The 23,873-nt window shown below is 39.4% G+C and overlaps 1 pseudogene across 1 annotated transcript; it reads right to left on the bottom strand.

Moving 5' to 3' along the window:
* Nucleotides 1-9,476: 9,476 nt before the first annotated feature.
* LOC309487679 (interferon-induced very large GTPase 1-like) lies at nt 9,477-23,340 on the bottom strand (annotated as a pseudogene). Its single transcript, XR_014211701.1, has 2 exons — nt 23,150-23,340; nt 9,477-16,628 (listed from the first exon to the last, which is right to left on the bottom strand). The product of XR_014211701.1 is annotated as an interferon-induced very large GTPase 1-like (transcript).
* Between the last annotated feature and the right edge of the window lie 533 nt (nt 23,341-23,873).

Raw genomic sequence — 23,873 nt, 5'->3', positions numbered from 1 at the left:
TGTGTTGGAGGAGCTGTTGATCTTGTTGTGGAAGTATGAAGATTTTGCAGCATGAACATCAACAGAAAAGGAGGAGAGGAGAGATTGATACATACTCAGGTCAGATGCGTCTTTTGATTTGTGCCATTTCCTCTCCGCTGCCCTGAGTTCGGTCCGGTGTTCCCGAAGAACCTCAGATAACCAGGGGTTAGAGGGAGTAGCGCGTGCTGGCCTGGAGGAGAGAGGGCAGATAATGTCTAGAGAAGAGATTAGAGTGGAGCATAAGGTGTCCGTTGCGGTATTCACATCCAGAGATGAGAATTGTGAGGGTGGGGGAAGAGAGGATGATACGGCAGAGGAAAGATGGGAGGGGGAAAGTGAGCGCAGGTTTCGTCTGAAAGTGACTGGTGGTGGGGGTGGTGGTGCAGGGGTAGAGAGTTGTAGACTGAAAGTAATGAGGAAATGATCTGAAACGTGGAGAGGTGTCACCAGGATGTTTTCTGTGGTGCAGTTGCGTGTGTAAACCAGGTCCAGTTGGTTGCCTGATTTGTGAGTACCTGTGGTGATGAGTCGTTTGTGATCGAAAGAGGCTAGGAGAGAGGTGAAGTCTGTTGCATGTGGCTTTTCGAGATGAATGTTGAAGTCACCGAAGACTAGTAGTGGGGTGCCGTCCTCAGGGAAAGTGGACAGCAGCACATCCAGCTCATCTACAAAGTTACCCAGCTGACCTGGGGGGCGATAAATGACTACAATATGGATTTTAATGGGAGTTGTAAGTGTAATAGCATGATATTCAAATGAGTTGTTGTTGCATAGAGAAGAGAGCGTAGAGTATTTGCAATTGTTAGAAACGAGAAGCCCTGTACCCCCACCTCTCCCAGACTGGCGAGGGGAGTGGGAGAAGGAGAAATTGCTAGAGAGAGCAGCAGGGGTTGCTGAGTCTTCTGGACGAATCCAGGTCTCAGTCAGCCCCAAGATACTAAGAGTAGAATGAGATGCAAAGGCTGGAATGAAGTCAGCTTTATTGACTGCTGACTGACAATTCCATAGACCCACGGAAAGAGAGAGAGGAGTATGTGAGGATGGGACGCATATTGGCAATATTGCGCTGTCTATTGCGCGTGATGAAAGGACGTTGCCGAGAGATAACAGGAATGTATTGAAAGCACATGTTGATTAAGGTGAACAATAAGATAAGTAGAGGGAAGAAAAAGGGAAGAGGAGATACGTAAGTGCCTTTCTGGTGTCCTTGCTCGGTGGAGTTGCGCAGGTAGAGTCGCTGGTCTTTACCCGAGTCGGTCTTCACACGAGGACCTATAGGCTCCTGACCTAGTGTCATGCTCTTCCTGCAGGAGCTTTTGGATAACGGCAGATCCATTTCTTTTCTAAAGGCATATTTTGCTGCGATTTCTGAATGCTATGTGGGGCAAGAAACACCCTCTTGTCTGCAGGTTTATGAGAGGTGCGCGGCATCTGAGCAAGGTTTATAAGCCACTGACTCGATTCCCAGGATCTGTCTGTGGTCCTCAGCCCCTTTTGAGCCTATAGGTAGTATTGATATAAAGCTCCTTTCGCTAAAGGCTGCTTTATTATTCACTCTTTCAACGTGAACTTCATGATTTGTTGATTCATAACTCCTGTATTCAAAACCAATCCAGTGTTTGTGCCTAAAGTAAGCTAAATTAAGTCTGCTCTCGCCTATAAACAGGTGGATATATTGGCTTACCATCCGCCACCTTTTTCATCATCTGAGGATGAGTGGCGTCACTGTGTCACTATTTTTGAATGAAAATACAAAGGAAGAGTAATCAATCAGTTGTGTCTTGGGCTGATTCTCATAAGGGTAAACCTATTTCACTCGGTAGTGGAAGCTATAATATTCGGTTATAATAGCATGGGACTCTTCCAGAGGGGCTAAAAGCTCATTCTGCCAGAGGTATGGTGGTTTGTTAAAAAAAAACAAAGTTTTCACATAAGCTTCCATTCTGTTCAGGGAATAGTTGTAATCGATTACTGTTTGTATTACCATAGTTTTCCGACAAATGTGATTAAATGGTTTATAATCTAATATACCGTATATACCCGACTATAAGACGACCCTGAATATAAGACGACCCCCCATTTTCCAGACTTATTTTTGGGACCAAAAGAGGTTTTTGTGGAAAAAATCTGGTTTTCAACAGAAAATAATTTTATTTGAAAATTTCTGTGATAATTCATTTTCTCTCTACCAGCACGTGCGCGCACCTTTCTCTCTCTTTCTCGCTCTGCGTCTCGCGCGGCAGACAGGAGCAGCGTTTTAAAGGACTATTCCAGTGAAAAATGAACCTAGGGGTAATTAACACATGGTTACCGAGTCGATCGTTCCCTGGGATGCGTTTTCATGATAATCGAATATAAAGAGTTTTATCTCTAAAAACAGATTAGCTTATAACGCTAGTATATGGGGCAGAGAATAAGTAAAAGTAAATCACTAGTTAATACCACTAACAAGGCTCAAAATAGCCTCACACTAACATGGTAGCATAATGAGGGTCCCTACATGCAAACCGAAGCATTGAGAACTTTGTAAGTGTACAGACAGTTTAATAAGAAGATGCTTTATAAAGACAGTACATTACGCGTATACAGGCAGGCGTCATCTTGGAAAACAGTCTCGATTAGTCGAGCCACGAACGCAATCCTACGTTAGATTTCACAAACGTAATTCCTATCGACCAGCTCACTTAGCATGGCGTTCGTGGCTCGACTAATTAAAAAACATATCTGCATTTTGCCAACGTACTTCCTTATATACCCACGACATGGGGCGGACTTGAGCTATGCAAATTCTGCAGACCCATGCCATTTTCTTGCCATTGGCTCGTTTTGTATACTCGAAGGTGAGAGGCTTTCTAAGCGAAAACCCCATTCGTCGTCATCCGACGTAGCTCGGAGTGATCACGAAAGGGAACTGTGATTTCTCACAGACCATATGTCAAGCCTGCGTCATCTAGAGTTTCATGACCAAACAAGTGATTTATAACACAAATCATCTTCATGACATTAAAATAGATCATAATCGTGCTCAGCAGTTATTGACCAGATTTGATGGGATTAAAATGACTATTATTCTCAGTGATCTTGACTTTGAGCTTCACTTTTCATTTCACGTTTGTCTCTCATTTGAAATCTCACATGATTTAATGTTTCTTTTAGACCTGATGGACGTGAACAAGAAAGAAAGGAGGCAAGGCAATAAGGCAAAAAAGGAAAAAAGAAGGCAATAAATCTGTCTCCTGCTCTGAGTGTAAAAAACGCTTCACATGTAAATCAAGTCTGAAGATTCACATGAGAGTTCACACTGGGAAGAAGCGGCTCAGGCTTTCTCTCTGAAATCACATCATCTCATTCTGAAGAAAGATCAGTTAACTGTGATCAGTGCGGTAAACTGTTTCATTGGGCTTCAGTCCTGAAGAAACACCTGAAGATTCACACAAAGGAGAAGATTCATCCTTAATATTACAGCAGAAAAGACACGGCGGTGTGTGTTTCAGTGCAGAAGGCCTTTACTACAGAAGATGAACTGAAAGTTCAGAAAATTCACACTGTAAAAAAAATTTCAAAGCAAAGTTCAGGAGTTGAAGAAGGCCATAATGCTTTTAATAGAGACATGAATATGATATAAAAAAAAAAATTTTTTCATCAGAACATCTAGTTTCTCTGCCACTTCTACTCTTCCATGAAAACACAAGATATACTTGCATGTATCTTTGAAACTGGACACTTCTCTTCTCTTGAGATGCTTTGACTCTTATAAGTCAGTAAAGAGAGAGATAGAGAGAGATCTGTCTCATTCACTTTTACTAAATGTTTGTATTTGCTATGTAATGATTGATTAAACTCTTTACTCATTTTATTCACATGAGTATGTTTTTATTTCTTTCATTGTTTGTCGGTAACAAAAGTTATGGGATTTTGATAAAAACAGGTTTTATTATATAAACAAATAAACAATCATCAAAACATTAATTGAAAGCGTTTTCTCTTTTTCAGATTTATGGCAGTGTCTCAGAGTAACAAAAAACCCCCCACAATGTTGTCAACTATATTGAAAAATGTCCACCATTTTGGTAACATGGTTGCAAAAAAAGCTGAACCAGATATAAAATAAGGGAGCAAATTTGACCTGATGTTGACAATCAATATAAACATTTCTCAAACCTCCCTCCACTGACCATTTGTTGAAAACCTGTAACCATTTCATAGTTGACCTGCTTATCTAAATGTGATGAAGTGCTTGAATGTTTCTAACATGAATGTTCTTCAGCATCATGAATGAATGAAGAATAAACACCAACCTCTTTGTTCTTCAGGATCTTCAGTGTGTTTCATTCTGCAGGGTTCTGGATCACTCATGTTCTCACTGTCCTCTTTAATAAACTCAGTCTTTGCAGATTTCAGCTCTTCCTGATGCTCTGATGCTCGTCTTCACTTGTAGCTGATGGGAATTTACAGCATTTATTGCTGAATTACTGTGGGAGGAGCTTCACTGATGATGTGCTGCAGTGGGAGGAGCTTCACTGATGATGTGACTGCAGTGGGAGGAGCTTCACTGATGATGTGATTACAATGAATTAATCAATGCAGAAATATAGAAAAGATTAATAACAATGTAAATTCGTCCTAATATAAATAAATGTTAAGAAAACAGTTAAAGTCAAAAACAGAAATAAATGTACATGTAGTAGGCAACAAATCCCCTCAGTCTGCTGACACCAATGAAATGAGCTTTAAGTGTCAATTTACAGGAGATCTGAAGACATCAGCATAATAAATGAGGTGAAAACAGGAACTATTGTCATGAAATAAAGAGTGTTTTCAGCAGATCTGTTAATATTGATGAGCCTCAGACTATCAACACTCATTCAACAAGCCATTCAGGATCATCAGCAGATCATCTCACTTTATTCTGAGTGTTTGCTGTTAGAAACACATTATTTGAGTCAGGATACATGATAAAAGCCTATAAAACGGCCCTACTGAAAGACAATACTGTTATTTCTCACAATATGACTTCAGTAATACAAACAGTATGGCAGTACATGACACTCAGGTAAATAACTACCCTACAGCAGAATAATATTCCATATTAATCTAATTATTGTTGCAATAAAGCTATTTAATCTTTAACAAGTTGGAGTTTTATATGTACAGAAACGGACAATGATCATATAATATAACTTTTAAAAATAAAGAGCACCAGTAATATTTAACATTTCTAGTGTCAAACTTCATATTTAATATTTATTGGTTTTGTTTATCTGTATTTTTATTATTTTTTGTTTATTTGATAGGATCAATGTTAAAGTACACCAAATCCTTATCTGACAAGAACCAGAAGATGCTTAATCATATTTATCTTTCCACCTGTAGTCCCTAATAGCCTGACATCTTCGACATTATAGAAAAACTACCATGGCAAGAACCTTTTGACTAAAATGTTTAGTTTTAGTGGCATTTTTTAATTTTTTTTACTGTGTTCAGTTAGCTTTAAGAAAAGAAATATGACTATTTGTAAAAAGTAAAAGTTTTTTTTTTTATTATCTTTAATATTTTACATGGGTTTGATTCAGATTCAGTTAGATGGTCAGTTTAAAACGAGATGATGAAACTTACCCTCTGACTCGGATCAACATACCCCTAAACTGGGGTAAATTGAGTCACAGGAACCCTTTTTTATAAGAAGCCATATTTTGGGACCCTTTGTCATAGATGCATCCTGAAATTACTTTAGATACTCTCATTATACTTTTGTACTTGTACTTCTGGATGTGATTTAATTTAACTTAAACTTTAATTTAACTTTAACTTTAACTTTAACTTAAACTTTAATTTAACTTTAACTTTTAACTTTGATTTAATTTAATTTAATTAAAATTAAATGATAGGATGGCCTCATATCTGAGGAGCTGACAGATTCAGCACCATGGACAGCAAATAACATACATATTCAGCACCATGGACAGCAAATAACATACAGATTCAGCACCCTGGACAGCGCAGCTGACAGATTCAGCACCATGGACAGCGCAGCTGGCAGATTCAGCACCCTGGACAGCGCAGCTGACAGATTCAGCACCCTGGACAGCGCAGCTGACAGATTCAGCACCCTGGACAGCGCAGCTGACAGATTCAGCACCATTGACAGCATAGCTGACAGATTCAGCACCCTGGACAGCGCAGCTGACAGATTCAGCACCCTGGACAGCGCAGCTGACAGATTCAGCACCATTGACAGCATAAGCACCATTGACAGCATAGCTGACAGATTCAGCACCATTGACAGCATAGCTGACAGATTCAGCACCCTGGACAGCATAGCTGGCAGATTCAGCACCATAGACAGCAGAGCACACCTATTCAGCACCATGGACAGCAGATAACATACAGATTCAGCACCACGGACTGCAGATCTGACAGATTGTCCATGGTGTTGGAGCTCGTAGCGTGGGCTTTAGGCCAGGGCTCTCTGACCAGCAGTTCAGTGCCAGTAACAGACTAATCTGGTGTTATACAGAGATGAATGAAGCAGATTTTGCTGAAAATGATCTGTGGTGTTCGTATCGGTGGCTAATGTCTGCCATCATAGCCAGATAAAGCTCTAGTTCTTCCCTGTGCTCTGAGAAAACTTGACTGAGGATCTCTCTGTAAATCCCAAAAGCAATTCAGAGAGGGATTTCACTACAGTCCAGGCCTGAAGTTTTCAGGAAGACCACAGTCAACAAATTTACATATTTCACAATACATATTTCAAAGCAGATTTACAGATATCTGTGTGTCTCAATCTCAGTAACTTAACAGAAATTATGATTACATTCTTTGTTGCTTAATTTTGAGCTTTAACAAACACAGGCACTTAAATCATATATCAACATCTATCATTAATATACTTATCACAGATCTTTTTCAGTTTAGTAATAAACTATAAGATTTTATAAAGCATTGATAAGGCATTTTGAGCTTTATCAATGAGGCATATGTTCAGAAAAATGTATTATGGAAAATGTAAAGACACATGCTGCATTTTCAGTGTTTTTCCCTCTAGCTCATGACGCCAGTTATGACTGAACATCATTTAAGAATGCTAACGTTAGCTTGGAAACTGTCAACTTAACACAAATGTAATATAAAATATCGTTCACATGTAGTATGAGACTCTTACCTCAGCCGGTGATCGGTTGGCATGATGTCCGCTGTGACGAACCCGGCTCACTGAAAAAGGGCGCGTTATTTCCGAACGAACGGACTGACTGACATCCGGACTATAACTTATGCGTTCAGCGCTCCTGCTCCTCCTGATGAATACGATTATAGCTTTGAACCTCTGTGATCACAATCCACTTCACAAGCATAGACTCTGAATTCAAATCTCCCGCTTGCCCTTGACACAGACCCAAACTTGACCACAGATCTGACCAGCTAACCGCTGTGGGCGGGACTAAGCAACGGAAAAGTAATGGCAGATAATTAATTACACACACACACACACACACACACACACACACACACACACACACACACACAGTCACACGCACACAAAGCCACGCAATGAGTAGTAACGCAGATTTGGAAAAATATTCATAAAAGACTAAATATACATGAAATTAGGGTGGAATAATACAAATGATGATCAAAATGAGCATCTATTTACAAGACAAGATTAAAAGACTATAATAATTCAATAGGCCGGTCTACTAGGCTACTGTATACAAATACTATTATTTAACCTTAAAACTCACTTTAACCCCCACATGCTTAATGATCTTAAAGGAAAACATGTTAAATGACTGCTGATTTCTGCAGTTATACCTTCTTTTCTTTTCTTATACCTTCAGTAAGAACAACAAGTTTCTTAAGAACTATGTACGTTTTTTTTCTTACTTGTTGAGGAGTCAGTTATTGTTTTATTTTTATTTTATTTTATTTTTTTATGTATTCAATGCAATCGAATGAATATCTGCTATAGTTTGTTAAAGTTTTATAATTTCAATTCCTAAAGTAAAAATATAATTGTACAATACGAGTACAAGTCTACCGACCATGTCACACCCCTGCTGATACAACTGCACTGGCTCCCAATACCACAACGAATCAGCTTTAAAGTCTTGTTAATGACATTCAAAGCCCTGCACAACCTCGCCCCTTCATATATCACAGAACTGTTACAGACCTACATACCCTCACGTTCACTTCGTTCATCATCAGCAGGATTACTGGTAACACCAGACATCAGACTCTCCACAATGGGAGCAAGGGCTTTCTCCCATGCTGCACCAAAACTCTGGAACTCTCTTCCCCCTCATATTCGTGCTATAGACTCTATTTCTCAATTCAAAACCACTCTCAAAACCCATCTTTTCAAGTCAGCTTATAAACTTTAAGCACCCCTCCACCTCATTAGCATTAGCTAATTAGTTGTTTTTAAATTCTTTTAATAGCAGTTAACAGTTTATTTTTAGACATTAATGTTATTTTACTTATTTTATTTATATTTGTAAGGTGACCTTGGGTGGCTTGAAAGGCGCCTAAAATTAAATGTATTATTATTATTATTATTATTACATATTAAATAAGTGTAAAATGACACAGTCAGGGCCGGGTTTCCTGATAACGATGTATCTTAGCTCTTAAGAGCGCTTTCTACGTGCAAGGTTACGAACGCTCGCAGCAATTCCACGAGCGTTTCCCAAAAATGCACTTAACATGAACGCGCGAGAATGCGCTCTACGTGCTACTTAAGAGTCGCTGTCCATTCGTGAAGTGCTGAAACATAACCTTATATGGAACGTTTAACCTAATAATTGTCATCTGTTGTGGATTAGCAATCAAGACAAGTCTATATAAAGCACCTACAGGCGGAGGCACTGACAAAATAGCTAAAAAATAAAATAAAAAATAAAGATTCCTTTCAAAAAGATGAAATTAATGTCCTTTTAGAGGAGATAGAGTGAAACAAAGATGTAATTTTTAACAGATTAAAAGGATTTCTTTTATTTATTTTTTGTTCATTCATTTAATTTTGATTAAAATTATTAGATTAAATTATTTCTATTTTTTGTTTTGTTTTCTGACCTTTTTAATTATTTAATTTATACATTAATTTAACCAACAACAAAAAAAGAGTAATAAAGTGTACAATAAAGTACAATCAAACCTTATATTATAATCACATTGCATTTGAATAAAGTTAAAGGTGTAATCTGTCGGTTGTCCTGCAGGTGTCCTCATAAATCTGTCTTCTTACGATGAACTTGGTGATGTACGATTACTCCAGAGCACTCGTAGATCTACGAAGATTTTCAAGTGCTACTTAAGCTACGATGCTTTTGGGAAACAGACCGTAATATTAAGATCAGTCGTACGATCGTTTTTACGATCAACTTAGGCTTACGATGCTTTTGGGAAACGCAGCCCTGGTCAGTCAAATCATCAATTCACCTCAGAGATGTTGCTATTAAATCATATAAATCAGATCGACAGGTATGAGAGGTTTGATATGCTGTTTATTCCTCACACTTTCCTCCAACCGCCTTATCATCAGCACTGAGCTTTAGCAAACACATTTATACAGGCACTTCAATCATATTTCAACAATCTATCATTAATATACTTATCACAGATCTTTTTCAGTTCATGATAGAGATTAAGCTGTTTTGATTAGTAATAAATTATAATATTCATCAATCATTTTGAGCTTTATCATTTAGGCATATGTTCAGAAACATTGTTTTGTAGTTCAGATCATGTATGAGGAATTGAATTGTATTTGATGAAACTCAGATCTTCTGAGGTGTAGATGATGAATGTCACAGAAACTCATTTCTGTCTGTGATCTGAATCTGAGAGGAGACATAAGAGTCTCATTCTTTATCTGCTTCATTACATGTATTTATCTAAACTCTCAATAGCTTCATGTTTTGAGTATGTTCTCCATTTATCTGGAATCTCACCACTCCCCTCAAATGTTTTACTGTAGTGTTTTTCCAGATCTTTCTGGAATCTGCACACAAACCACTTCCAGTAGGGCAGTTCAGAGAGATCAGGGCTGATTCTCCACTCTGCATAAACTCCTCCTGCTTTTCTGTAGTCTCTATATAGGACTCTATCATCTGAGTCATTGGGATAAAAAGACAGATCACTTGCTACTGCTGATGTGCAGATACTAATAGATAAGTTTGTTGTTCCTCTGTAAACAAACCCATTAATTCCCCACACTCTGTGGAAAGGAACACTGTGATCTCCACGATGGTCTTGTATGGTGTTGGTGCAGATGGCTTTACAGAACGGACACTGAACCCAACAGCACTGACAGAAGTGATCAACCAGAAGCTCATCTGGCCTGAGTTTACTGTCCAGCTTTACTGGAAATGTCTCTGTGTTGAATCTGCTGCTGATGTCAGTCATTATATCAGGAAGTTCATGTCTGATCACATCTTCTAGGAGGCTGAAATCATCAACATCATCATGTTTGACTCCACTGAGATCCTTTTTAGAGAAGATCAGCTCATCTGAGAGCTTCTGTGTGAAACTCTTCAACCACAAACCAACATCTCCTCTGTTCTCTTCAACATGTTCAGTAGATTTATGTGCAGCTTTCATGATCTTCATCTGCAGGAGTTTAATCTTCTCCTCCATCTTGGGTAAAACACTGACACTGAACTTATCAGTGATGTACCGTCTGACTTCATCTCTGATGAAACTCTTGAAGTGACCTCTGGGATTATGAATGTATTTCATGTATTTGTTAAAATCCTCCTCTTCTGCCAGTGTCTTCAGGATGTGTTTCTCCAGATTTGATCTGTTTGCATTCAGTGATTCACAGTTTGATCTCATTTCATCTGTCAGATCTCTGGAAGTCTTCTTGTAGACGATCTGCTCAATGGGCTCTTTCAGTTTCTGACAGATGATCTCACCAAAAATCACAGCTGATGTTGCTCCATGACAGTATTTCTGGAAAATACTATAGTACTCTTCTCTCTTCTTCTCAACATATATTACAGGATTATTGGCATCTCTGAACAGTCTGTGTTGGTCAGTGATCGTCTTGTTTGCTCTCTTACAGATGCAATAAATCAAATCCAGGAAGAATTCATTCTTGAACACATATTTCACTGATCCTTCCTGATGTTGTGTCACTCTTGCCTTGATGTAATCTATGAGCTGTTGGATGTAACTAATGTTGTAGCCCATCTTTGAAATGTTAAATGACTGAATCTCTTTGTCTGTCTGCTGAGCAACATCTGTGACTAATCATCTTATTTGGGCTTCATCTTCTTTAGACAGAGCACGAAAAATCATTTCTTTAAATGTTTTATAGTGATTTGTCAAAACAACATCTTTTAATCCACTGGATTTCTTTAACTTTACATAATCAAAATAACTGGGCACAGAGAAAATATCCCTGCTCTCCCTCCAGTGATCTACAGGTGCACTTTCACAGATGTCACTGAGGATCTTTCTCACATCTCTCATTACATCAATGTCTCTGATTGGAGGATTGTCTCTGATGATCTTCTTTACACTCTGTTCCCAAAACAAATCAAACTCTTTCTTCAGCGTTTCTTCATCATTTGCTTTGTCTTTGAGTTTAAAGGCAAGTTCTTTGCTCTTTTCATAGAGAGTGTTTTCATGACGTGTCCTCTGAGCATCAATCTTTTTCTTCAGGTCTCTCTGCTGAAGAATCTCATTTAATTTCCTCTTTGTTTCTCTCACAATGTCTTCCTGAAGATCTTTGATTTTGATTTCAAATGACGTTTTCCACTGAATCAGTATATCTTTATCTTTGTCTTTCTCAAATAATTCTGTCATTGATTTTTTCACTTCTTCACTTGTCTTCTTCAGTTCTCTTTGAAGATCAGTTTCCTTAATCTCATGAATTGCCTCATATTCTATTTCGTTGTGTAGTTTGTTCTCAGTTTCCATCATGGCACTGCGAAGACTCCAGAACCACTTGCTGTATTCGGTTTTCAGTCTCCTCTAGGCTGAAATCTCCAGAGAATTTCTGAAGCTGAAGACAAATCGTTCATTCAGTAAAGCCTCCCAGAGATCTTTAACATGATCTTTTAGGTATTTTAGCATCATTCCATGTGATTTTAAAGCATGCAACGCAATAGTTTCCTTTAGTTGTTGTATATCCTCACAGTAGTTTGGGTTTGGTGGTGCCATTGGTGGGCTTCCCTCCCAGAGCTGAGCAAAATACTTCACATCTTTCTGAACATCAAATCTAATGACATCACTGAAACGTTCTGCATCACAGACTTCCTCTTTAGCAGCGAGTTTTGTCATCTCATCCAGTTTCTCCTGCAGTCGTCTCCTTCCATCCACGTTTTTCTCTCCAGCTGTGACGTCTGATACGTTCTGATGCACAAACACACAGCTGGGATTCAGTCTGACCTTCTTCATCCGCAGGAAGGACTGAACAACAATCTGAAGAATGTCCTGCATCTCAGATGGGTTTTCTCCAAAGATGTTGATCAATGTCAGATTTCCAAGACCAACAACAAATGTGGCCAATTCATTATCATGATCTCTTGTTGATCTTCCAGTCAGTTCTAGAGCACGAAGCCCTTCAGTTTCAACGACCAGAATATAGTCTAAGTTCATCTGTGGTCTCATCTCGTCTGAGACTCTGACCAGCTGCATGAAAGCTCCTCTGGTGCACCTGCCAGCTCTGACGGCAAACTGGAGCCCAAACATGGCGTTCAGCATGGTGGATTTCCCAGAGCTCTGAAACCCTAAAACTGACAGCACAAAGACTCTGGTCTGGTCTCCCAGTTTCTGGATGAGTTCATCTAGAACAGCAGAGATCCAGATCACAGGAACATGACCAGCATCGCCATCCATCAGCTCCAGTGGAAATCCAGAGATCATCATCTCTGCTGAAAGACTCGGGAGAGAAGAGAAGTCAAACTGCAGGTCTTTCTTTTGCTTCTTCACAGATGAACATGATTCATAGATCTGACCGATCTCCCTCATGATGTGCTCCAAACCGAAGGCTGCAGCCTGAAGATCATCAGATATTCTCTCAAGGTGTGATTGTTCAGCTTTGAGTTGTTCAGATGTATCACTGTTGTCTTTCAGTTTTAAGACTGTTGACCACTTTTCATCATACTTGTGGAGTAGAGCAGAAAGGTCAGCTGATGTATATTCATCCAGAAAGATTCCGAGCCATTTAAGGAAAAACATCTTATGTTCACCATATGAGTTAATTTGTCTTATGAAGAGCTTCATAAACTCACTGATGTCAGATTCATGCTGTTTTTCACGGATTTTCTTCATCTCTGTTTTTTTCGCACTTGTTACCATTTCTATATTTTCTCCTTGAGGTCGATGTAGTTCTTTGTTCTTCTGACTCCACTGATGCCACAGTTTCCCCTGATGAGGCAGAAATGAATCTTTGATTTGTGTCAGATCTTTCTTCTCCAGTAAACTCATCATCTGCTGTGCTGCTTCTCTTCCTCTCCTGCAGTCTTCATCATCTTCCTCATCTACTCTGATGTCTGAGTGTTTGGACACATCTTCAAGTCTGAAAGTGGAAGATGATTCTGACAGACAATCATTTATCGCTCCTCTGAGTTCTTCAGATACATCTGACTGATTTCTGTCTTTCAGACCAATTTTGTATCTTCTTTTCGTCATCTGAATTACAGAAGATTCATCCTCAGTAAAAAGACAAATAAGTGGCTTTCTGTCCTTGTACAGGTTTTGGATTATTGTTGCACTTCTGTCATTCCTGTCCAGTTGTGGCAGAATAACAACATTGACTGAGGCCATTTCAGTGAGGATCTGCAGCTGTTTCTCATGATCTCCTGCATCACCGTGTAGATTACAGAACACAACACATTCAGTGAATTTATCCGTATTTTTCCCTGAGGGGCAGAACCAGGCAATCTCCACCACTCCATCCATCAGGACTCTGGATCTGCTGCTGCCTGGGCTGTTCCTGTGGAAGAACGTGTCATGTTTCTCATTGATCAGACTGTTCATCAGCTGAGACTTGGATGACACAGAGCCAAACCTGAAGAAAAACACCATTGGAGTATCTGTCTTGTAGATCGGCCGGGTTTGACTGATGATTTCATTGTTGGTGTTTCTCATCTTCCAGCTCTTGTTGATTTGTCTGAATGTCCAGAGAGGAAACTCAATCTGTTGTGTGAATGGATTAGGAACAAGCAGAGGCAGAGCGTACAGACACTGGGACAGTTTAGTGACCATCAGCTGCTTCAGGAAACCATCAGCACAGTGAAATACGGCCATCTGAACATCCATCGGGTGAATGAGTTCAGATTGACGGTTTCCTTTGTATGACAAAGACATTTCATCAAAAATATCAAACTCATCTTCAGATGAGTCTTTGTCTTTTTGTTGTGTGTGATCCTGTTCATTAGTCTGTTTAGTTTTAATATATCTTGCTCTGTAGTTCAACATCAGTAGTTTTTGTATGAAAGTCTGAATCAGCTCCTCTTCAGCACAAGACTCATGTTACTGTAATGAATGTTTGGTTATCCGAAGAACATCTGAAGCTCTCAGTTTGTTGAGGTGTTTGACTTCAATATGGAGTCTGTGAAATAGACACATGATTTCACTTCTCTCCAGTTTTTCTTCAAAGTTCTGTTGTTTATCTTCTCTTATGTTTATTTTTTCTTTCAGTCTCTTCTCTAAATCCTCTAGTTGTCTTTCTCTCTCTCTTTCTATTCTCTCTTTCTCTCTGATTATTCCCTCCATTTCACTCTTCAGTCTCTGAATCTGTTCATCACAGATCTGTTTTTCTCTCTCTCTTCTTTTCTCATCTTCTTCTCTTATTTCTCTCTCTTTGTCATGATTCTGTCGTTCTTCCTCCATCATCATCTTCATTCTCTCTTTCTCTCTGATTATTCCCTCCATTTCACTCTTCAGTCTCTGAATCTGTTCATCACAAATCAGTTTTTCTCTCTCTCTTCTTTTCTCATCTTCTCCTCTTCTCGTCTTTTCCTCCAGTTTCTGCTGGTCCCATTCCTCTCGTTCTCTTCTCATCTGGATTTTATATCGTTCTTCTCTTTCTGTATATTCGTCGTCTCTTCTCTTTCTCTCTTTTTCATGATTCTGTCGTTCATTCTGTATTCTGTTCATCAGACTGTCTATTTCTGTGTTGTATGTGATCTGAAGTTTTTCTTTTTCTTGTTTCATTTCCTCTATTTCATGTTTAAATGTCTCTCGTTCTCGTCTCATCTCATCTCGCATCTTTCTCTCGAGCTCCTCTCTCTCTTTCATTTCTCTTTTAAATCGTTCTTCTCTCTCATTAAATTCTTCTTCTCTTCTCTGTCGGTCTTTATCATGATTTTGTCTTTCACTCTCTATTGTGTTCATCAGTCTGTCTTTTTCTGTGTGGTATTTGATCTGAAGATTGTCTTTTTCTTTTTTCACAGTCTCTTTGTCTTGCCTCATTTCCTTCATTTCATCTTTAAACATCTCTTGTTCTTTCTTCATTTCATCTCGCATCTGCACCTCCTGTTCCTTCATTTCTCTTTTATATCGGTCTTCTCTCTCTTTCAATTCTTCTTCACTTCTCTTTCTCTCTTTCTCTTGATTCAGTCTTTCTTCCTCCATCATCATCTTCATTCTTTCTTTCTCTACTTCATGTTTCATCAGTTCTTCTCTTTCTCTGCTCATTTGCTCCACTCTCTCCATCAGGATCTTCATCTTCTTTTCTTCTGCTTCATGATTAGACTGAAGATCTTCTTTCTCTTTCATTAATGTTTTATATCGTTCTTCTCTTTTTATATATTCCTCTTCTCTATTCTTCCTCTCATTCTCTATTCTGTTCATCAGTCTGTCTATTTCTGTGTCATATTTCATGAGCAGTTTTTCTTTTTCTTTCATCAGTTGCTCTATTTTATTTTTAAATGTCTCTCGTTCTCTTATAATTTCTTCTTCTAGTTTCTTCATCAGTTCTTCTCTTTTTCTGACTCTGTCCATCAGGATCTTCATCTGTTGTTCTTGTCTTTCTCTCTCCATCTGTCTGAAGATCTTACACGTGTAGAAACTCCCTCCGTTTGCTTTCACCATGTTGTCTATCTTCTCCAGTAGATCAGACACCTGTGTTCGGTCTCCAGGCTGATTATTATTCAACACATGATATCTGTTTCCACACGCCTCAATCAGCTTCATCAGAGGAGATCCTGGTTTCCCCAAACACTGTTCAATAGTTTTGTTCTTCAGATAATCACCTCTGGTGAAGAGCACCATGGTGAACATTAAAGATTTCTCACCAAACGTCTCTTGGATGATCTTCACTGTTGTTGCTTCTTCTTGAGAGAATCGTTGTCCTAAATTGAGCACAATGATGAACACATGTGGTCCTGGCAGGATCATGGAGATGCAGTTGCTGATTTCTCTCTGGATCTCCTCATTAGTGAGTTCAGTATCAAACAGTCCTGGAGTGTCGATCACAGTAACGTGTCGGCCGCTGATTTCAGATGATTCTCTTTGACTCTCTTTAGTCACGGACTCTTGAGATGTTTCTGCTGTAAACGCTCCTCTTCCTAAGATGGTGTTTCCAGTTGCACTCTTCCCAACTCCCGTTTTTCCCAACAGCACAATCCTCAGATCATCTTCACTCTCTGTTGAACCTGTAAAAGAGGAAATGTTTAATGCCTAAAAAGTGTACAGTTTGTGCTATAGTTTAGAGCAGTGGTTCCCAAAGTGGGTGCCGCGGCACCCTGGGGTGCCGTGACAACTGGCTAGGGGTGCCGCAGAATCTCAGCTTTATTTTCCAATTTAAACAGCCTAAAATAATCGTACCATATAATAACCTTTTACAGCCAAGGTTATAATCGTTAACGAAAACGAACGCAAAAGCGATTTACACAAACGCTATTTAAAACACGCAGAGTATTCGTTCAACTGCATTTCCTTTCCCTGCTCTCGTCTCTGTCACTCATGCGTCTCTCACATGCGCGCGCGCGCACACACACACACACACACACACATACACAACCCCTCCCCTCCGTGCACACCGCGTCTCCATGAGAACGAGTGTTCGTTCGACGTTGAAAGCAAGCAAGTTCGCGAAAGGTTGGTATCTCTATCTCGTGAACACCTTTACACAATCACACATTAAAAAGTGGTATAAAAATATTTTCAATTCTGAATATAATTTTGTCAGTGTGTTATTGTCGACCCGAGAAGCGATTGCGCCTTCTTTAGAAAGTTAACTAGTCGCAAGTTTGAGGTAAAATGCACTTTTTGGTTGTGGTTGTCGATGTCAAAACACTATATAAGCTGTGATTCAAATATTAAATAATGTTATGTCATTATGTCTTTTTGAATCTTGCCCCTGACAAATAACCCAAATAAAAAAAAAAACACTTAACTAACACTAAAACTAATAAAAACTAAACGAAAACTAAGCATTTTCAAAAAATAAAAAATAAACTAAACTAGCAAACCCACTTTAAAAACGAATTAAAACTAAACTGAATTTGAAAACAAAAAGTCAAAACGAAATAAAAATAAAAACTAGCCTAATGAAAAATGCAATAGGCTAACCCTGTTTACAGCATATTTTAAAATCATATCAAAACACCAACATATGCATGTCCAAACAAAAATGAATAAGCGAAAAAACACTGATATATTTCATAAATTTAAAGTTGAAATGTTTATTTACCGCTAATTGGACTGTTCTCGGTCCGCTCGCTCCGCCCTTTGTAGTGGTGCGCGCTCAATTTTAGCCTATATTTCACGCAGATTGACAGGACAGGGCAAATATGGATAAATTTATAGGTTTAAACAAAAGAAAAGCAGAAATGTCACAGCCAAGAAGACCGACGGACATCAACCTGGGACCACCACCACCCAAAAAAAATAAAACTAGACAGTACTCTGAAAGCTACCTGGCTTACGGTTTTACATGGATCGGAGATGCTAGCTGTCCCACGCCTGAATGCCTCGTCTGCAGGGAAAAGCTATCAAATGCAGCAATGGTACCGAGTAAGCTGAAGAGACATTTAGACACGAAACACCACGGTTTAACCAGCAAAGACATAGAATACTTCAAGCGACTAAAAGCACAAAATGTTAAACAGAACCAACAAATGATGTCATGTGTGCGTGTGTCTGATAAAGCTCTGGAGGCAAGCTTCTTGGTAGCAGAGCTAATTGCCAAATCAAAGAAGCCCCATAACATTGCTGAATCACTCATTTTGCCAGCCTGCAAAAAAATCGTAGGGGTAATGATAGGTGAGGACGCTGTCAAAGAAATTGACAAAATCCCATTATCTGACAACACAATTAAACGTCGCATTGATGACATGGCTGCTGATATAGAAACACAACTAACCGAAAAACTAAACAAAAGTGGCAAATTTGCACTCCAAATTGATGATTCTACGGACTGCAGTGGACACTGTCATCTCCTGGCCAGTGTGCGATATACTGATGAGGAATTAATTATGGAGAATTTTTTTTTCTGCAAAGAACTAACAAGTCGTGCAACAGGGGAAGAAATGTTTATTGTCATCGATACGTACTTGAAAGAATGTGGTCTAAACTGGGGCATGTGTCATAGTATTTGCACAGATGGAGCTGCATCTATGACTGGAAAAGTAAAAGGACTGGTAACTATGGTGAAGAACCAAAACCCAGATGTGCAGATTACCCACTGCATGCTGCACCGCGAAGCACTCGTCGCAAAAGCAATGCCCCCAGACCTGACTGTAGCATTAGAACAAGCTGTCAAAATTGTAAACTACATTAAGTCACGACCATTGAAGTCCCGATTGTTTAACATACTGTGCAATGAAATGGGGTCTGAGCATCAGAGTCTGCTGCTGCATACGGAGGTGCGCTGGCTGTCACGGGGCAAGGTGCTTTCCCGTGTCTATGAGCTTCGAGATGAACTCAGGCAGTTTTCAACTGAGCACGACATACCCCACAAAGAACAGATCAACGACGACTCGTGGTGGGCTAAGATTGCATACCTCGCAGACATTTTTAGTCACTTAAATGAGCTTAACACAAAGATGCAAGGAACGAAAGAAAACATTTTAACAGCAACAGACAAACTTAACGGTTTCAAGGCCAAACTCAAGCTGTGGCAAGAAATTCTGAAAAATAAAAACATTGACATGTTTCCCTTAACAGCAGAGGACCCCGCTCGCAAGACTCCAGTTCTATTCAAATCTATAGCTGCACATCTGAAGACGCTACAGGAAAGGTTTGAGGTTTACTTCCCCGCTGGCGCTGATAATGAAAACTTTGACTGGATCCGTGACCCCTTTAACCCTCTCTCATCAGAATTGGCAAAGATGTTGCCAATCAAATCGCAAGAAGAACTGGCGGAACTTCTTATGGATCGCACTTTAAAATTTTAATTTGGAGAAATGTCTTCAGATGAATTTTGGCTGCATGTGGGACACGAATACCCATCTATCTCAGAATGCGCCGTCAATGTGCTGTTGCCGTTTTCAACCTCTTACTTGTGCGAGCTAGCGTTCTCATCCCTAGCATACGTGAAAAACAAAAAAAGGCAGCGTCTGTCAGTGGAGCACGATCTACGAGTTGCACTATCCTCAATCAACCCCCGTATCAAGAGGCTGTGCTCGCAAAAGCAGGCACATGTGTCCCATTAAAATGCCCGCGACAGTTCCCTGCAAAGATATTTTATTTTTTAAGTTATAAGTTATAAGGTCAGGTTTGAACAAAGCAAACGAGGAACTAAATAAAAAAATATTTGGAGTTGTTTATTATTAAAATAATTAATTATTATGTTTAAATCAGTTTTGTTCCAATGATTCTCACATACAGTAGCCTAATTGATTAAAATCAGTCTGTTGACGTGTGTCCAGTTATAAATGGACATATGATTCATCTGAAGGGGTTGTTTCGCCTCATATTATGTCTGTTGTGATGCATTCATAATAAATTCATGCTGCTTTTTATGCTTCATTTGTTGTTTGCTCATCTGGATATAATTGTATATATGTATGTACAAATGTTCGGTTAGTTTAATTGGGTTAGGGTGCCGTGGAAAAAAAAACACTACAAAAGGGTGCCATGCTTTCAAAAAGTTTGGGAACCACTGGTTTAGAGTAATATTGTTACCCCCACCACGCAATGGCCAATCAGATGCATTTAAGATAGAATCCACACACCGCTCAAAACTGAGTTTTTGTTCAGTGCTGAATTTTGGAATGCTGGCGAATCCTCTAATTATAACAAACAGTGTTATGAAAGATTCATTGTGCAGTCAGCTTCATTGATTATAACAAGGCTTTGTGAGATCGAGATGAACTGAGATGTCAGCTAGAGATTATTAACATTGCAAGCATTCTGTCATGCCAATCCATGCACGCAGTAGTCTGCTTGCTTTCATGTTAAATTAACAAAAACATGAAGACAGATTTAATAACAGGAGCGATTATGCTGGGATGTGTAGGTTGTGGCTAGGCGACACGTAACTTGAAACTATTTCATACCTTCGGGAGAAGGTAACATATTTTAGCGGGAGTGGGACTGAAAAATCTGTCTCTACATCAACACCCTCAAAGCTTCACAGTCCTGAAGCTCGTCCTGGGTCGACATTTCATTCTGTAACATCAGGCAGTTTTGATTTACATGCTGTTTAATGTTGATGATCGCATTATTTTACATTTGAGTGAGCAATCGCTTGTTTCTGCTTCTTCTTCGCCTGTGGTTTGACTCTTTCAGAAGATGTGAAATAGCGCCCACTATCATATATCAGTGAAAACACGAAAAGCTAGAAAATTCCTTCAATGGCGAGAAAAGAGTTAAGGTAGAGATAACGAACTATGTCTGCATGAATACACGGCAAGACGGATATTTTAAAATGCTGTAATTCAGTGCGTATATGAACGTTCAATCGCAATGCGGCGCTAAAGAGAACTGAATTCAGGATCGCATGCTGTCTAAGGCATCTTTCTGTGCACACACTTCAGGTGTTTCAGCGCAAGTAACGCATTGAGATCTATTGTGTGCTTAACTCTTTTAACATCAAGCACATCCCACACTTTGCCTCATTCAATGCATATTCGTTTAGCAAAAAAACAGACCCTAAACATCCGACTCAAGTGCTTTGCTTCCAAAGGTTTCGTGACCAACGTCTGAAGTTGAAGACAATGAACTTGACATTGGCAGGCGGCAGCCCATGACATCACTACAGGTGAGACCGAGAGCATCTGTTCAATACGCCATCCACTTCTTGTCTGAAGGAGATGTGTTCAGGAATACCAGAAGCATGGCAAAGGGACAGAGCATCTTGTTCCCTATTCAGCCGCCGACAAGCGAGAGATGTTCAAACCCCTCTCAAGCTCATGGGCTCCAGCAGGTCCTGAATCGCAGGGCACAGATGGCTGTTTCCTCAGAGGAAAATGCTTGCAATGCACGCATACGGCCCTTCAAAGACACACTCATAGCTCCTCACACATACACATAACGCACAAATCATTAGGGGTGTAACGATACACAAAACTGACGGTTCGGTACGTCCCACGGTTTTGACGTCTCGGTTCGGTTCGGTTCGGTTCATTTAGGTGGAGTGGGGGGTTTAGAAAGCTAAAATTGCTTTTTTTTTTTTTAAACAGTGCTTTAATTAACAAATTGTGTCCTTGTCTTTAAATTAATTCAATCACAAGTAAACGTTTCGCAAGGATAAAAAAAAAATGATCTGCTAATGCTGTAAACTATATAGGAGCCCTTACTTGCACATTACTATAACATTAAAGCTTAACAACAGAGCCTAGACTTTTAGCCTAAATTCAGTTGCTATTTATTTTTAGATATAATAATAATCAACACTCAAGTAACAAATTGTATGACAACATGTAAACTGCACATAAGGCAGTTTTTACATTAACATTTTTACTCTCATTTATTATTGAAATATAATCATTTACACAGTTGCTGTCATTTTCATGACAGATATTTTAAATAATCAAGATGTCATTAACAGGTTAAGTAAAATATAATATATAGGTTAATATAGTGCATTTATTTAGTGAAAGAGTTCATTTCCTTAGCAAACTAACAAGCTGTGGACACTGAATGACTTGCCTGAGGTAAATAAAGCTATGTGAAAAACTAAGTGTTTTATTGACGTATTTCCGCTGTTGAAACACTGACTGAGCGATTACACGAGTTATGATGCCTTTCAGTAAGTATACTGTATCTTTCAACATACCTTCAGGTGTCCATTCATGTTTATTCTGTAACTGAGTAAGAGAATCGCGTTTACTCGCGCTCCGCGCTGCCGCTTTAAATGAGGAGCCTAGTACAGTGATCTGTCACGCCACATCAAAGAGCGCCAAAACGACATTTAATGTTTGAATTTCGTGATCAAATAGACAGAATTTGAAAGATTACACCTTGCTTATTATCGAATGTAACAAACACTGAGCTTATTGCGATTAAATGTGGTTAATGGTGGTTAGGCAGCGCTGTATTCGTTGTGTAAACATAAGACATGAGGTCCAATGAGCCGGACAGCAGGGGGCGGGGCGGGCGTGTTCGGTACGCCATGAGAGTATCGCGATTCGTATCGTGGGTGGTGTATCGCGGTTTTTCGGTTCGGTTCGAATATCGTTACACCCCTACAAATCATGTGGTGTCAGAAAACGCTGACACTGATGAACACACATTTTAAAATTTGCAGTGCTAGTGCTGGCCATATTATAAACTGGCCTGTTCAGATCGCACGTTCAAACACACTCCTTTAGAAAATAGATGGATGATGTATTGCACAGGAGCCCTTTTATACTCCCGGTCTCACCTGTAGTGCCGCCTGCCATTGTCAAGTACATTGTCGTGTTCAGATTTCCAACTCGGACTTCGGTCATGCCCAAGGCATTTGGATAAATACAGAGGTCTTGATCAAAGCAACACATTATAGTAAAACTCTCAGCCTCACCATTCCAAGGGACTGTAGTCGTTTGATTATTGTAATAATCTACTTTTCATTTGGAAATCTGAAGCTTGACCTTTGACCTTGTTTTTGTACAGTCAGAATGTGTTTATTTTATTTTATAATGTTCTGAATGTTCACCTCTACTGTTGTAAAATACAGAGCACCACATAAACGAGTCCATTTAGTAAATGTCCCATCTAGTTTAGTTTAAATTGTTCTGGTCATTACCTTGTGACAGTAAATGTGTCTCTAGCAAGTCGATTTTCTTCTTCGTCTCTTCAAATTGCAGCAGTTTTTTCACCTGCGCCTCCAAAAATGTTTCTGTGGAGAAAAACTCTCCTCTGTTTTCTTCCACCATCTTCTCGACGTTCTCCATCAATGTGGACACTTGTGTGGTGGGACCAAAATATAGTTGTCGTCCTCCATCAATGACAGACTGTGCTTCTTCATTGAGCTCTGCTGTCTGATGCTCTGAATTTTGCATTATGATGATCATGATGTGTTTGTTGATTCTGGAGCCGAATATCCTCTGGATCTCATCCATTTCTGCTTTATCTTCATTATTGAGTGGAGCTTCAGGAACTGTGAGGAGGAACATGAACTCCAGGATCACAGAGAGACACACAGCGGAGAGTCTGACGCATCACTTCCTCCTCTGAGAGCTGAACGAGAGCTGGAAGCTCCACCAGACTGACCAGACGCCCATGAAGCTCCTCGTCTGATCTTCTGATCAGCTCTGATATGGAGGATTTTAATGTGCCGTCACTTCCACACACAACCAGATTCAGCTTCTCTCCCTCTGAAACTGATCAAAGACAAACAAGAGCTAGAATTCACACACATAATACACATGCAGAATGTGTCATTTTGTGATAATTCTCCTGGTTAACATTTACAGCGCTAAATATTAAAAACTGATCATAGACACAGTTCATCAAATCTATATAACTAT

The sequence above is a fragment of the Leuciscus leuciscus genome, assembly GCF_965113295.1.
Source record: "Leuciscus leuciscus genome assembly, chromosome: 1".
NCBI classification, from domain to species: domain Eukaryota; kingdom Metazoa; phylum Chordata; class Actinopteri; order Cypriniformes; family Leuciscidae; genus Leuciscus; species Leuciscus leuciscus.
The sequence above is the reverse complement of the archived record's forward strand: the minus strand, read 5'-3'. Positions and strand labels throughout refer to the sequence as shown.